Raw genomic sequence first — 17,160 nt, forward strand, 5'->3', positions numbered from 1 at the left:
ATGGCAACATACTACAATATTTTTTCTAACAGTTTACCATGACCGTCTTTCCATGTCTATGAATATTTACATACAGCATAATTTTTTAAAGCCAAATAGTGTTCCGTCATATGGCTGTCCATAATTTCATCCTCTTATTCTTCAGCATTTAGACTATTGCCAATTTTTCACTATTATAAACACATTTATAATGAGTATCTTGCCACTAAATCTTTGCTTATGTCCTTTAAAATTTCCAGGAGTGGAGCTGCTTGTTAAAAGGCTGGTATGCATGATTTGAAGGCTGCCAAGCTGTCCTCCCGAGCAGCTGCCTCCCCACCCTTGAGACAAAAACCTATTTCTAATCAACAATTGCCAGTTTGAAGAGGATCCCCTCTAGAACACAGGATTGCTCCTTCTCTCGTGCAGGAGGCACTCCTTCCCCAAGAATGTGAAGTAAATCTATAACACAAAAGCACAGTCAGGCCAGGTGTCTCTAGGGCCGAGCAGGAGCTGTTGGGTTTCCGGAGAAGTCTAGGAAGGGAAATGTGGATCTGTGAGAGGGCAGATGCTAACCAAGTAAGTCAGAGAGGCCAGAGGGGTCTCTCAGGTGAGGTCTACAGACAGAGGTCAGGGAATAACAGCACATTGTGACTTGGCAGCTGTTGCTTCTGACAATCCATATTCCCAACAGCTCTCCTTGATCTCTATCCATTTGTGTGGGAAGTTTTGCTCTGTGAGAGGGGAAGAAATGTCTGGAAGTAGATGGAAGTACTTGTGCCCCCTACTCACTCCTTCAGACTCGACATAAGCACTCTATAAAGAGAGGGACTTAGAGCAAGAATAAGCTGATGGAACAATTCAAGATGGGACTTCCCAAAATTCAGGACCAGGCAGAGCTGCTTGAGAGCCCAGGCAAGCTGGTGTAGCTCAGAGGGAGCCAATCCAGTCTCCAGCTCTGCATGAAATGCTCTGCCTTGGGGCCCAGAAAAGCCACAGGCCCCTCATGATGGTTAAGGCAGAGGTGATGCCTTTCCAAGGGGATTCAGGGGCACAGACATGCAGAAATGGGGCCAAAGATTAAAAAAAGACTAGAGGCTGCCTGGTGACTCCAGGGATAGACTGGTTTTGCGTGCCCTTGTGAGGCTCCTCTCAGAGCCTCTCAGAAAGCAATGGGACACTCTGAGGAAGGCAGAGGTCCCACTGTTGCACAGGTGGGGGCTGTGGAGCCAGCAGCCTAATGGGCTGCAGGAAGAAACGTGCATGCTGCGTGAGAACACCTGGTGACTCCTGGAGGAACGTGACTGGACAGACCCTGCTAATGGTTCCCCAATGTCCATTCTCTGAGTCTTCCTTCCAGGAAGAGGCTGTCTCAACTTGAGGTTAGCCACTCTCCAGGAGGCAATATCTTTCTGCTTCTCTTATAGCTAGGTGTGGCCACATGACTAGATCTGGCCAATGGGATGTGAGTGCAGAAGTGACGCATTCACCCTCTGGGTCATGGCACTGAAAGGAAATTGGGCCGGGCATGGTGGCTCACACCTGTAATCCCAGCACTTTGGGAGGCCAAGGCGGGCGGATGACAAGGTCAAGAGATCGAGACCATCCTGGCCAACATGGTGAAACCCTGTCTCTACTAAAAATACAAAAATTAGCCGAGCGTAGTGGCGCATGCCTGTAATCTCAGCTACTCAGGAGGCTGAGGCAGGAGAATCGCTGAACCCGGGAGGCGGAGGTTGCAGTGAGCTGGGGTTACGCCACTGCACTCCAGCCTGGCAATAGAGTGAGACTCCGTCTCAAAAAAAAAGGGAAGGAAACTGTTTATACTTTATTTTATCTCTTTCTATAAATTAGAATGTGGACATGGTAGAGCAGAATTGTCTACCTTGTGAATGAAGGTAACACTCTAGAGCAGAGTGATGATGGAAATACTACATATCTTATACATCTGCACTATTCAACGTAGAACCACTAGCCACATGTGACTATTAAGCACTTGAAATATGACAAGTGCAACTGATAATTTGAATCTTTCATTTTATTTAATTTTAATTAAGTAAAAGAGCTATCTGTGGCTAGTGGCTGCAGTTTTGGATAGCATGGCTCTTAGAGATGGCAGAGCAACAAGATAGAAGGCATCTGGGTGCCTGGGGCCCCCTCAAGTAACAAAGCCTCCCCTTTCCTCCAGGCTTCCTAGGCTCAGACTTTTACATGGCAGAGATATAAATATCTTTTTTTTTATAAAGATATAAAAATACCTTTTTTTTTTTTTTTTGACTGAGTCTCACTCTGTCACCCAGGCTGGAGTGCAGTGTGTGATCTCGGCTCACTGCAATCTCCACCTCCTGGGTTCAAGCAATTCTCCTGTCTCAGTCTCCCAAGTAGCTAGGATTACAGGTGCCCAGCTAATTTTTGTATTTTTAGTAGAGACAGGGTTTCGCCATGTTGACCAGGCTGGTCTCAAACTCCTGACCTCAGGTGATCCGCCCACCTCGGCCTTCCAAAGTGCTGGGATTACAGGTGTGAGCCACCGCCCCTGGCCGTATCTACCTCTTCAAAACTATTTTTATTCGGTCTTTGTTAAAACAGCTGAACAAACGTCTCAACTAATATGACTTACTGCAGATCAGGGAGATTTTACAGAATGGTCTAACTAGACTTTTAGATGATGCAAATAGCACAAGGGGAATGTAATGAAAGGTAAGAGGTGAGAAAAAGAAGAGATAGATGGAAACTCACTACAGACTAATTGATTCATTCAATGAATATCTTATAACCATTGTATTGATTATTGTTTCATAGCAAACTGTCCCAACACTTACCAGCTTAAAATAAAAAACACGCATTATTTCATAATTTCTCTGGGCCAGGAATTCAGGAGTGGTTTAGCTGGGTAATTATAGCCCAAGGTCTTTTTTTTTTTTTTTTTTTTTTTGAGACAGCATCTGGCTCAGGCCAGAGTGTAGTGGCATGATCACGGCTCACAGCAGCCTCAACCTCCCTGGGCTCAGGTGATCCTCCCATCTCAGCCTCCTGAGTAGCTGGGACTATAGGTACATGACACCATGCTTGGCTAATTTTTGTATTTCTTGTAGAGATGGGTTTTGGCCATGTTGCCCAGGCTGGTCTCAAACTCCTGGGCTCAGGTGATCCTCCAGCCTCAGCCTCCCAAAGTGCTAGGATTACAGGGATGAGCCACTGTGCCCAGTCCCCAGGGTCTCTTATGAACTTACGCTCAAGGCATTGACTGGGGCTGCGGTCATCTGAAAGCTTGACAAGGGCTACAGATCCACTTCTAAAAGGTGCACTCTCATGGCTGTTGGCTGGGGGGCCTCAGTTCCTCCCATATGGATCTTTCCCATAGGGCTGCTTGAGTGTCCCCTGGGGTGGGTGATTCAAGACAGCAAGAAGCAAGTTGCATGCCTTTTATAATATGACTTAGTCTCAGAAGTCACACATCACTTACACTATCCATAATATTTTAGTCATTAAAATTTACTAAGTCCAGGCCAGGCATGGTGGCGCATGCCTATAATCCCAGCACTTTGGGAGGCTAAGGTGGGAGGATCACTTGAGGCCAGGAGTTTGAGACCAGGTTGGGCAACATAGTAAGACCCTGTCTCTACAAAAAAAAAAAAAAATTTAATTAGCTGGGTGTGGTGGTGCACACCTGTAGTGCTAGCTACTTGGGAGGCTGAGGTGGGAGGATTTCTTGAGCTCAGGAATTTGAAGCTGCAGTGAGCTATGATTGTGCCACTATACTTCAGCTGAGTAACAGAGAGGAGAGCTGTCTCTAAAAAAAAAAAAGAGAGAGAGAGGAACTTACTAAGTCCAGTTGACACTCAAGGAAAAGGAAATTAAATTGCACCCTTCGAAAAAAGTAGTGTCATGAAAGTTGTGTACATACTTTAAAAAAAAAAAAAAAAGCCAGACGCGGTGCCTCATGCCTGTAATCCCGGCACTTTGGGAGGCCGAGGCAGGTGGATCACCTGAGGTCAGGAGTTTGAGATCAGCCTGGCCAACATGGTGAAACCCCATCTCTACTAAAAGTACAAAAATTAGCCAGGTGTGATGGCACTTGCCTGTAATCCCAGCTACTTGGGAGGCTGAGACAGGAGAATTGCTTGAACCCGGGAGGCAGAGGTTGCAGTGAGCTGAGATTGTGCCATTGCACTCCAGCCTGGGTGACAAGAACGAAACTCTGTCTCAAAAAAAAAACAACAAGTATACATTTTCTCTCTGTACCTCTATAAAACATTACTGGCAAGTGAGGAGAATTATTAGTCAATAAATATTATTGTCATAACTGATGAACCATTGGAAAAAAAAAAACTTAGATTTCTACCTCACATTTTACGCCAAAATAAATTCCAGATGGTTTAAATATTTAAGTGTTTAAAACTACTGGAAAAAATTTCGATAAAGACAATTGAAGTAGAGTCCAGGTACAGTGGCTCATGTCTGTAATCCCAGGACTTCGGGAGGCCAAGGTGGGAAAATCACTTGAGGTCAGTAGTTCAAGACCAGCCTAGGCAACATAAGGAGATCTTGATTATACTACAAGAAAAAAAAAAATGCTGAGCATGGTGGCGTGTGCCTATTTTCTCGGTTACTCAGGAGGTTGAAGAGGGAGGATCACTTGAGCTCCGGGGATCAAGGCTTCAGTGAGCTGTGATTGCACCACTGCACTCCAGCCTGGCCAGCCTGGGTGACAGAGTGAGACCCTGTTAAAAAAAAAAAAAAAAAAAATTGAAATAGAAAGGATATTAAAATATGACACTGAAGCTTAGGCAACACCAAAGAAAAGACTGATAGACGTGATTACATATGCAAATTAAATACCTCAGAAGAGAAAAAAACAAGTCAAAAGACAAACGAAAACTGAAGAGAAATATTTGCAACCTATAAGACGACAAGAACTAAACCCTTAAATAAAGAACTTTTACAATTTCATGTAAAAACAACAACAACAACAGGACTCCAAAACATGTCCCAGCAGTATGTCTCCTTCCCTGGGTAACTAGATTGTAACCATGGAAGACAGCATTGTGTCTGAAATGTCTTCTTACTGCTCACAGAATGTTACACATTGTCAGTACTCAGATAGAGTCTGTTGATTGCAGCTCTTTATACCACTTCCAAAAATGCCTGTGCTTCTTTCTGTTCCTCCCCTCAAGTACTCTCCTCTTGTCTCTCTCAGAGCAATGTCATTAAGATGCTTCCTGTGCAATCTGTGACTCACAGCTAGATTATGGCACAGGCAGTGCTGATTTCAGCAAGAAACCGTCCCCAAGGCATAGATTGCGTTCCTGCAATGATGCCCAAAGAGAAAAGTAAAACAGGAAAGTCTTTGCATTCATTCAGCACCCCATTCTTAGACCCTTACTATGTATCTGGAGCTGTATTTTTTATCTGAGTTGGTGCTCATGAGGGAGAGTGCAGCCAAGAGACCTGGTCAGGGGGAAAGGATGCTGGGCCAGGAGATCTGGATTTAAGTGCTGGCTCTGCCGCCTGTGCTCTGGAGGACCAGACAGGTCCCTTCCAGCCTTTGGCCTCAGTTTCTCCCTCTGTAAAACAACTGAGGGAACTAAGTGGTCCCATGGGCTCCTCCAGCTCTGACATCTGAGGATGCAGCTCATTTCCTCTTTTTAAAGCGTAGACTCTAATATCTGATTTAATCGTAATTGAGAAGTGTTTTGAAGTCCCTTAAGAGTCCTTGTCAGATTTTGGAACCCACTGAGAGTAAAGAAAATGTTTTCAATTACTGAAGTTATTCCTCCATTTTCTAAAAAAGACTGCTCTACTCACTTGGAAAAAGTAAAATTGCACAGATTGAGATGACTAGGGAGGTGGTAATGCGGTTAAGTGTTGGGCCTGCCCTGGTCTCCAGGTTCGCTGTGGTGGTGCATGCTGAACTGTAATTTGGAAAGTGCCTGTTGGGTTTTCAGGGGCTCAGTATTCTCTACTACTCCAGGAGTCTGTCCAGAGCAGGGCTGCCTCCAGACCTAGACAGAGTAAGCTCTGGAGTTGATTTCCAGCTCTTCCTGTCCCCAAATATCCTTCTACCTGTCTGCCATGGTGTCTGAAGTTCCTATCATTGGAGCTTCTCCTTTAAATTAAGATTTTGGGCAGCAATTAATTCTGGCTCCCCAGTGTGTGCCTCCCACCACCTACTTCCACACATCCATTCCCCTTCTTCTGATCTGACCACAGAGACAGGCATGGGAGCCAGCTTGGGCCAAACATTAGACTTCATTTTCCTGGACACATGATTGGTCCAGGGATGGGCATGGCATAGCCAATGCAGGGAGAGAGAGGGTCCCTGTCCCTATGTTACTAAGCTGGGAGGGTGTTAGTCTGAGTCTTCTGCCAGACATCATTCTTATAAGGAAATAAACTGACTATGGAATGAGGCCAGGCAGAGGCAACAGAGATGAGAGGTAGAGAGAGAGCCATAGAAAGGGGACACCAGGCCGGGCGTGGTGGCCCATGCCTGTAATCCTAGCACTTTGGGAGGCTGAGGCCAGCAGTCACTTGAACTCAGGAGTTTAGAACAGCCTGGGTAACAGGGTGAAACCCTGCCTCTACAAAAAATATAAAAATTGGCAGGGCGAGCTGGTGTGCGCATATAGTCCCAGCTACTCAGGAGGCTGAGGTAGGAGGATTGCTTGAGCCTGGGAGGCAGAGGTTGCAGTGAGCTGAGATCGCGTCACTGCACTCCAGCCTGGGTGACCGACTGAGACATTGTCTAAAAAAAAAAAAGAAGAAGAAGAACAACAACAACAACAACAACAAAAGGGGCACCCAAAGAAACACACAGGGAAGGGAGGGGTTGGGGGGTGGAGTGGGGGGGAAGAGAGAGAGAGGGAGAGAGAAATTTACCCTGAAGTCTCTGTTCCTATAACTCCCCCTTAAAGTCTATAAGCTACCCCATTATCCTTCTAGCTACATAGGTAAATGAATTCTCTTTTTGCTTCAGACCACTTGGATTTGAGAGAGTCCTGATTAATTGCCTCTCCAGGAGGCTCTTCTTGAACTGCAAATGTGTTATCTAGAAGGGATGACACATGGAATCAGTAATGTTGATGAGCTTTTCATATAAACTGTGAATAGTACATAGAACAGATAAGTTTTGACAAGGAAGATAAAGTAAGGGCATTGCTAGAGAAATCAGGCATTGTAGAGAAGGGCAGAACCCTTGAACACTGCTGGTAGAAATGTAAAATGGCACAGCCACTGTAGAAAAGAGTCTGGCAGTTCCCCAAAAGATTATACATATATTACCATATGCTCAGCAATTCTACTCCTAGGTGTATACCCAAGAGAACTGAAAACATATTTTCTTTAATGTTTTTTTATTTGTAGGGATGGGGCTCTCGCTATGTTGCCCAGGCTGGTCTCAAATGCCTGGGTTTAAGCGATCCTTCCACCTCAGTCTCCCAAAGTGCTGGGATTACAGGTGTAAGCCACTGCACCTACCCTGGAAACATATTTTCATACAAAAACCTGTGTATAAATGTTCACAGCAACATTACTTATAATAGCCAAAACAGTAGAAACAATCCAATTGCTCATCAGTGAATGAACGTATAAACAAAATATGGTTTATCCATACAACAGAATGTTATTCAGCAATAAAAAGGAATGAAGTTTTGATACATGCCGTGACACAGATGAACTTTAAGAATATCATGCTAAGCAAAAGGAGCCAGTAACAAAAGGCAACAAATTGCATGATTCCATGTATATGAAAGGTCTAGAATGGGCAAATCCATAGAGACAGAAAGTAGATTAGTGGTTGCTGGGGCTAGAGAGAGAGAGGAATGGAGAGTAGCTGCTAATGGATATACAGTTTCTTTTGGGACATGAAAATGTTCTGGAATTAGATAGTAGTGATGGTTGCACAATCTTGTGACTATACTAAAAAACAGTGGCATGTATATTTGAAAAGGATGAATTTTGGGTTGGGTACACGAGTTACATCTAATCCAACTCTTTTTTTTTTTTTTTTTTTTTTTTTTGAGACAGGGTTCAACTCTGTTGCCCTGGCTGGAGTGCAGTGTTGCAATCACAGCTCACTGTAGCCTCAATCTCCTGGGCTCAAGTGATCCTCCCACCTCAGCCTCCTCAATAACTGGGACTACAGGCGTGCGCCACCATGCCCAGCGAATTTTTGTATTTTTGTAGAGACGGAGTTTCACCATTTTGCCCAGGCAGGCTAGTCTTGAACTCCTGAATGCAAGTGATCCACCCGCCTCAGCCTCCCAAAGTGCTGGGATTATAGGCGTGAGCCACGGAGCCTGGCCTAATTCAATTTTTTTTTTTAAGTATCATTGCTCTTCTTATTCTGATCATTCCCTTTTTTATATCACAGTATCCAGAGTACATTTTGTGGTCTGACTCTGATTCTCCTTTAGACATCCCTCCCCCAGCCCCACTTCCACACTTAGTCCTCCAAAATACTTAGAATCTTTGGAACACTGCCTGGTATGAATAGGATCTGGGGCTAATTTCCCTTTCAAAGGAGCTGGACCCTTTTTTACTCGCTCAGCTATTTTGCTGGGGGTAAAGGACCGGTCTTATCAACTCAAAAGGGACAGGCAGCAGTGGACTGAAACTAATCTACAATTTTGTTTAAATTTACTTGTCAAAAGCAGAAATATTCAATTTCATGGATACTCCCAATTCCCTGCACTGGGAGCAGACTTCCAGGAAGCAATTATGTAGTATAAAACGTAATGGGCAACAGGGGGTGCCTGGTGAATTATTCATAATCTGATAATGATTTTAACCCATTTTTAACATGACCTGCTATTGGTGTTAGCTTCTGGAAAGTTCTCAAAGTAAACAACACAGAGGTTTTCTTTAGTCATGTTTATATAACCATAAACCTCCTGCCTCTCCCTGAAACTACCTGAATAATTAAAATCAAGAGGCCTGGGAACCCTTTTCCTGCCCAAGTCTACAAAGCAGAGGTAACAGCTGCTTTACAGCCTTCATCTAGCACAGCCATCACTGCTCACTGCAGCCTTCTCAGGGAGGTTGGTGTGGCATCATGCCCAGCATAGTGCCTGGCACCAAGAAGGCACACAATACTCATCTGTTTTTGATTGCTGAATGAATGAATGAATGAATGATAGAAAGAATGAGATATTTGTGCTAAGGAAGAGTTGGGCTAGTCGTTTTGCTGCTTACCAGCTGATCTGAGCAAATGTCTTGCCCTCAATTTCTTTATCTACAAAATGAAGACAATAATACCTGCCTTGCTGAGTTACTGGAAGAATTTGAGAAGATAAATGCTCAATAAGCAATAAATGTTATTATGGTCTCGCTTTCTAATAGCAGCCCTATAACTTCCCCACATTTGATTAACTATGAGTCAGCAGAAGCTTACTTAGGAGCCAAAGGTTCCCCAACCTGACTGTGTATCTGAAACACCTGGGGAGGTTTGTAAGACATAAATTTGCAGGTTTTTCCTCCAGGGATTTGGATTCAGTATGAATTCAGTAGGGTGGGGCCAGAGAATGTATTTTTTTAGTTTTGTTTTTAAAATTAAGGTAAAATTGCAAACCATGAAATGCAAAAATCTTCAGAGTATAACTGGATGAATTTTAACAAATGTATACACTTGCATGTCCAACACCCCAATGAAGATATAGAACATTTCCGTGACCCCGGAAGATTTCCCCTTCTGCTCAACCCCATCCTGCATAGATGACCACTGTTCTGATTTCTGACACCACGGAATATTTTTGCCTGTTCTTTAAAGTAGTATTAATGGAATCATACAACATGCATTCTTTTCTGTTCACAGTTTCACTTACATTAAAAAAAAAAGAAAAAAATCATTTTTCTATGTGCCTGGTTTCTTTTGCTTCTCGTATGTTTCTGAGAATCAGCCATTGCTGCGTGTGTCATATCAATAGTACAGTACTTGTTACTGCCGAATCACATTCTGCTATCTGGCTATTTCTCAATTTGTTTATCTCTTCATCTATATAGGCCTTTGAGGGTTCTTTCGGGCTATCATGAATAAAGCTGCTATAAATATGTTTTCATTTATCATGAGTAAATACCTAAGAGTGGCCGGGTGCAGTGGCTCATGCCTGTAATCCCAGCACTTTGGGAGGCCGAGGCGGGTGAATCACCTGAGGTCAGGAGTTCGAGCCCAGCCTGACTAACATGGTGAAATCCTGTCTCTACTAAAAATACAAAAATTAGCTGGGTGTGGTGGCAGACACCTATAATCCCAGCTACTCAGGAGGCTGAAGGAATTCTGTGGTGCTTCCAAGGGAAAGTGGGCAGGGCCCAGGAGACTCCTCAGACTCAGCAAATGGGAAAATGGGAGTCAGAGTTGGGTCCCATACCTGTGATGGGACACAAAAAGTTGTCAAAATACAACCATTTTATTCCAAGGGTCATGCTGGTTGTTGGCTCAGGAATTTTATATATATATATATGTGTGTGTGTGTGTGTGTGTGTGTGTGTATATACATATATATGTATATATATAATTCCTGTATATATATGTATATGTGTGTATATATATATATTTGTATATGTATATATACACATATATACACACACATATGTACACACACAAATATACATTTTTTTTTCCTTTTTTGTTTCTGAAATTGCATTTCCTTTTGGGATTATTACAATTTCTCAGTAGGGGAGAAGACATTGGGTAATCAAAGTGATGCTGTGGTCCAGTATTTCCCAAAGGGTGATACAGGATGGTTTCAGAGGTTATAGAGATAAATATGATTAAAAGTAAGTGTTATAAGCTGGGCGTGGTGGCTCACGCCTGTAATCCTAGCACTTCGGGAGGCTGAGGCAGGCAGATCACTTGAGGTCAGGAGTTCAAGACAAGCCTGGCCAACATGATGAAACCCTGTGTCTACTAAAAATACAAAAAAATTAGCCAGGCATGGTGATATGTCACTGTAATCCCAGTTACTCAGGAGGCTGAGGCCGGAGAATAACTTGAACCTAGGAGGCAGAGGTTGCAGTGAGCCAAGATTGTGCCACTGCACTCCAGCCTTGGTGACAGAATGAGACTCCGTCTCCTAAAATAAAAAAGTGTTCTAGTACATAGTGGTAAAAATAAAACTAGTACATTAAATATGTGATTTCTTGGACATATTGCCTGGCATGAAGCCAAGTTAAAAAGCGAATTCAATTTTCAGAAGCATACTAAGTATATAAAAATACAGGTGACACCCGGGTATGACAAAAATTATGATGGTGGATATGAGTGGCTGAGATGATAGAAAATTACACCAGTCAAAACATGCATTTAACACATGAGGAATCTAAGGCCCTGCCGTGCAAGGGACTTACTCAAGGTCAGACCTCATCAGGGCTAAAACCAGATGACAAAATTCCCTGGTTCCTGGCCCAGTGCTTACTCCAATATGCCTGCTACTTCCCTCTTGCGAGAAGGGGAAGAGATCTCAATGACCATGCAGCCTAGCCCCTAGATTCAAAGTCAAGTGCATTTTCAGAAATAGCCTGCAGTTTGCTTAGAGTTAATAAGGTGGAAGGAGATTTCTAAGGAATGAACACCAAGATCTTGGTAATTCTCTTCATATGAATTCTCTGGGGGAGCAAAGTGTGCATCTGGGTTCCTACCGCTGCCTCCCATCCCTCCAGAAGACTGCAAATGGCCCTTCAGACAAAGCAGCAGACCCATGCTTGAGTGCCCCGGGCAGAGCGTCTACCCCTGCACAGGCCCTGGGAGGCCACAGAGAGGGCCTTCATTGTTCATAGAAACTACTTCATGCAGCTGGAAAGGTGTAAGGGCACACCTTCTTAGATGCCTGTCTCAAATTCTTTTTCTTTTCTTTTTTTAAAAGTTATAATTTTTTTTTAAGTTGGGGTCTTACTATGTTGGCTAGGCTAGTCTTGAACTCCTGGGCTCAAGTTATCCTTCCACCTTGGCCTCTCAAAGTGCTGGGCTTATAGGCGTGAACCATCATGCCCAGCCTCAGATGCCTGTCATCTTTGAATCTTTATGGATCCAATAGGGAGACTCAGAGGAGATGACTCTTAGAATTTTAGCGTCTGCAGATCCCATAGCTCTGAGACGGAAAAGGGTAGGCTCTGGAAATGCAAGCATGCACTTGAACTTCTTTAGCTGGAAAATAGAACTGACGGCGGGAGTGACTCCCCCCAAGTTTCATAAGTCTTTCTCTTCTCTGATCTGTGTCTCTTGCTGAGGTGTCCCCCACCTCTACAGTCTGGGAGCCACTCATTCTTCCCCTGTGTTACTGTCGGGGTTTGGGCTGGTGTGTAGCTTGTTGAACCCATCCCTCAAAGGAATGCTAAGGGATCTGAGCATGCAGCCCCGATCTAACCCCGATGTAACTCTACTTAGTGAGTTATACCACATACAAGTTTTTCCCAATCGACCTTACAAGAGCTCAGCATTGAGGGGAGCAGCCCTTTATCCTGGGGCCACGTCAGGATATATGAACTCTCCCACTCTCACTCCTGTCCTTGCCATGGTTTGCATGTGTCTCCCCAAAAAGCATGTATTGGAAACTTAATCCACGATGCCACAGTGTTGGGAGATGGGGCTGAATGGGAGATGTTTAGGTCATGACGGCTCCACACTCATGAATGAATGAATGCCAATTATAAAAGGGCTTGAGGCTGCGAGTTCCATCTCTTGCTCTTTGGCTCTCTCCCACGCTTTCTTGCTTTCCACCTTTTGCCATGGGAACAAGAAGGCCTTCGCTACATGCAGGACCCTTGACCTTGGACTTCCCAGAACAGTAGAAATAAACGTGTGTTCTTTATAAATTACTCAGTCTTAAGTATTCTGTTATAGCAGCACACAACAGACTAAGATAGGAGACATAGTAAAATATAACACATCTAAGTTTCCCCAATCAACCTTACAAGATGGGGAAAGCACTTTATTGAATATTGAGTAGGACAGCACTTTATCCTGGGGCCACATCAGAGTGCATGTGTGAACCCTGCTCCATCCCACCTCCTGTGTTTGCTGTGGTTGTTGGGAATAGGACCCCTAAGAATTTGAGAGCAGATAAATTAAAAAAAATATCTACAGCCCCAAAGCTTCTCCTGTCCTTTGGAGGCTCACAATGAAGATTCCTTTGTTTAGCAAAGCACTTAATGTATTTTGAGACTATGCCAAGGTAGGCTCAGGAGGTTGATTTGGATGGAAGCTGAAAAGTGAATACTTCTGCATTAGAAAGTAACAAGGAATTTCAGGGTGCACCCTGGGGGAGAAGTCAATGAGCAAACAATGCAACATCCTTAGTCTGAGCCCTGGAAGACTGAGAAATGATTCTATTGGAGCATAAGTTGGTCTTGTGAGCTATGGGATGTTCCCCATCTGTCAACCCCAGACCTTCAGTAAAACCTGCTGTACACAGTAGCCTGGTGTTGGTGGTGACTTGGGGTCATGCATGAAGTGAGTGGGACTCACTTGAGGTCAACCTCAAAGACTGACCTTAAGAGTCGGGACTGAGGCTGGGTGCAGTGGCTCACACCTGTAATTCCAACACTTTGGGAGGCTATGGTGGGAGGATGGCTTGAGCCCAGGAGTTCAAGACCAGGCTGGACAAGGTGATGTGACCCTGTTTCTCCAAAAAAAAAAAAAAAAAAAAAAAAGCCAGGCATGGTGGTGCATGCCTGTAGTCACAGCTACTCAGGAGACTGAGGTGGGAGGATCACTTGAGCCCAGGAGTTCAAGGCTGCAGTGAGCTATGATCCCGCCACTGCACTCCAGCCTGGGCAATAGAGCAAGACTCTATCCCTACAAAAATTTTTTTTTAATTTTTAATTTTAATTTTTTGCATGTTCTTATTTTTGGGATCTAAAAATCAAAACAAACTCATGGACATAGTAGGTAGTAGGGGGAACGTGGGGGTTGGGTAATGGGTACAAAAATAGAAAGAATGAATAAGACATACTATTTGATAGCACAACAGGGTGACTCTAGTCAATAATATAAATTTTTTTAAATTATATATATATATTTATTTATTTTAAAGAGTTGGGACTGAGCTGGAGCATAGGCCGTAAGATTGCCTCTCAGGAGCAGAAGTGAGACTGTGAAAGTAAGAAAGCAGGGGTAGGGCCGGGTGGGATGAGGTGAGGGAGTGGAGGGCACATACCTAGGGGAGTTTCATTTTGTAAGGGTGTTCTAGATGCTGGGATTGTCTGCCTTCTGCAACCACAGAGGGCTAGCCAGGAACCAGGGAGCCTCGTTGTCTGTACTCTGATCCCATCCTTAGCCTTAGCTGATTAGTCCAGGTATGGGAACCTCTGACCTGGGCCATTAAGCCTCTTCCCTTGGTTTCTGTCTCTTAGACTTCAAGAATGCTTGAGGTCAGGTTGTCTCCCATGACTGAGGCAGTGAAAGGTAAAATTCCTAGGATCTGTCGGCAGCCATGCTTTCTGTCATGTGGGAAAAGCTAGCCGGGCATGGTGGCTCAAGCCTGTAATCTCAGCACTTTGGGAGGCCGAGGCGGGCGGATCACCTGAGGTCAGGAGTTCGAGACCAACTCAGCCAACATGGTGAAACCCTGTCTCTACCAAAAATATAAAAATTAGCCGTGTGTGGTGGGGGGTGCCTGTAGTCCCAGCTACTTGGGAGGCTGAGGCAGGAGAATCGCTTGAACCCGGGAGGTGGAGGTTGCAGTGACCCGAAATCATGCCGTTGCACTCCAGCCTGGGTGACAGAGTAAGACTCTGTCTCAAAAATAATAATAATAATAAAATTTAAAAATTAAAAGAAAAGAAAATCTACTGCAAGGAGAGGAAAGGAAGCTGACATCTGAGAGGGATGCAGAGAGAAGAGACGATAACTGGGTCTTGGTGACTTTCAGGCCTCAGAGCTCCAGCTGCAGCTCTGCCCAGAGCACCCTTTTCCCTAAGCTGCTGAACTTTGGTCTCTGCCACTTGCATCCAAAGTGCCCAATGGACACCAAGCACCTCCTCCTCACCCCCTTCATCTGGTGAACCCCTCTGGCTGGAAGTGGGGAGCTTGAGTGAGGACAGAGGCAACTGTCCATCCAGAATTGGGGTCCCTCATTTCTTTCTCGTCACCATGCTTAACATGATCCAAAATTACATGTATTTATTTAATTGCTTACCTGTTTACATTGATCACCCCTGCACCCCCCAAAAATGTAAAGTTCCATTTTGTCTTGTTTAACTTGGTATCCCTAGTGCCTGGCACATCATAGGTGCTCATGAGTCATTGAATGAATAAACGAATGTACAAAGAAGATAGCTTGAAATCAGACCACTGAGAGCCCCAACGAGGTCACAATTGCGGGAGAAACATCTCAGTGCCAGGCACTGAGCCTGGGATGTTTGAAATTTCTGTGCCCAAGCTGTGTGCCCATTGGGGCGTGTGTGTATGCTGGGTACAAGGCCAGATACACAATCAATGCTACAGAAACCACAGATAAAGGGCCAGGGAGCTGAGTGTGACAATGGGCTGTTGGGAGGAGAAGTTCCACGCAGATTACAAAGGGTTCTGAAAGGACCGGGGAATTGAAAGGCAGCTGCAATTAGAAAGCATAGGCATTCAAAGCTGCCTGGAGGTCAGAGGGGCTGGGCTGGCGGGCTGGGGAGATCGGGCAGGAAATGGGCACGGAAGCCCTGCAGTTCAGGGCTGACATAATTGGACAGAGAGCGGCAGCCAGTTACCATGGTAACAGCCAATCCGAGTGGCCGCGTATGTGGCAAGGAGTCAAGGTTTCTAAAGAAGGGGCTAAAAATGCTGCCTTTGTTCCCACTTTGAGCGAGTTGCCATCAGATCCCTGCGGGGGTGACGCGGCATGGGGACAGAGCCAACAACTGCTAGCCACCATGGCTGGGAGGGAGCCACGTGAGGACCCAGAGGACTGGCTGGGGCTGGGGAAGCTAAATATGTCATTCCATGGAGCTGGCTGTGCCTCCCAACATAAAGCAGCGGCCAATGGCTTGGGATTCAGAGTCTGAGAGTCCAGGGCTCAGATCGCAGTGTGGCCTTTTAGCAGCTGTGTGACCTCAGTTTCCTTACATACAAAATGGGACTAACACCTTTTTCGCAGGGCGGTTGTAAGGATGGAGAGAAGTGATGCATGTCACACATTCACTTAGTGAGTGGTAGATGCTGTTGTTGTTATTCTGACAGACAACAGCAGCTCCTCCAAAAGGCTCTTAGCTTCTGGGGAGTAAAAGGCAGGTTTTGCTTCTTCAGGGGTCTCTTTAGGGGTACCAAAAAGGCAGTTGGTAGAAACTAAAAAACTCCAGGAGGTGACCAGCTAGACTAACCAAGTGGTATTTAAAAAGAAAACATTCTTCAGGCAGGCTCGAGAGCTGTGAGTAATCAGAGAATCCTGCTCCTTTGTTCTTTTGTCCAATTTGTGGGCCTGGACAGGACACAATGATAAGGCCATCCCTCCCCTCTCCTTCCACAGCGGGGAGAGAAAGCAGAGAAGATCCTGAAATGAGTGCTTCCTGAGACTTTTTTTTTAAATTTAATTTTTTTTTTTTTTTTTTTGAGACAGAGTCTCTCTCTGTCCCTCAGGCTGGAGTGCAGTGACACGATCTTGGCTCACTGCAACCTCCACTTCCTGGGTTCAAGCAATTCTGCCTCAGGCTCCCAGGTAGCTGGGATTACAGGTGCATGCTGCCACACCCGGCTAATTTTTTGTATTTTTAGTAAAGATGGGGTTTCACTATGTTGGCCAGGCCAGTCTCGAACTCCTGACCTCAGGTGATCCACCTGCCTCAGCCTCCCAAAGTGCTGGGATTACAGGTGTAAGCCACCATGCCTGGCCTTTTTTTTTTTAAACTTTTAAGTTCAAGGGTGCATGTGCTGGTTTGTTACATAGGTAAACATTGGTCATGGGGGTTTGTTGTTCAGATTATTTCATCACCCAGGTATTAAGCCTAGTACCCGTTAGTTATTTTTCCAGATCCTCTTCTTAAGATTTTCAAGTGAGGAAGTGAAATGAGGGTGGAAAGGCAGAGGAGGGTGCTTTGCTTAGAGACCAGGACAGGTCAGAGACAGGGCACAGGCACAGCTGTGGACTGACCACCCCCTGCCTCCCCAGCCAGAAGTGCCGGGAGATGCAGACATCCCTATTTGGACTCTGGTGCAGTCCTCTGTTGCTATGGCAACTCAGGGGCTCTGTGGTTGGTGGA

Source organism: Pongo abelii, chromosome 4 (genome assembly GCF_028885655.2).
Source record: "Pongo abelii isolate AG06213 chromosome 4, NHGRI_mPonAbe1-v2.0_pri, whole genome shotgun sequence".
In the NCBI taxonomy this organism is placed as follows: Eukaryota; Metazoa; Chordata; class Mammalia; order Primates; family Hominidae; genus Pongo; species Pongo abelii.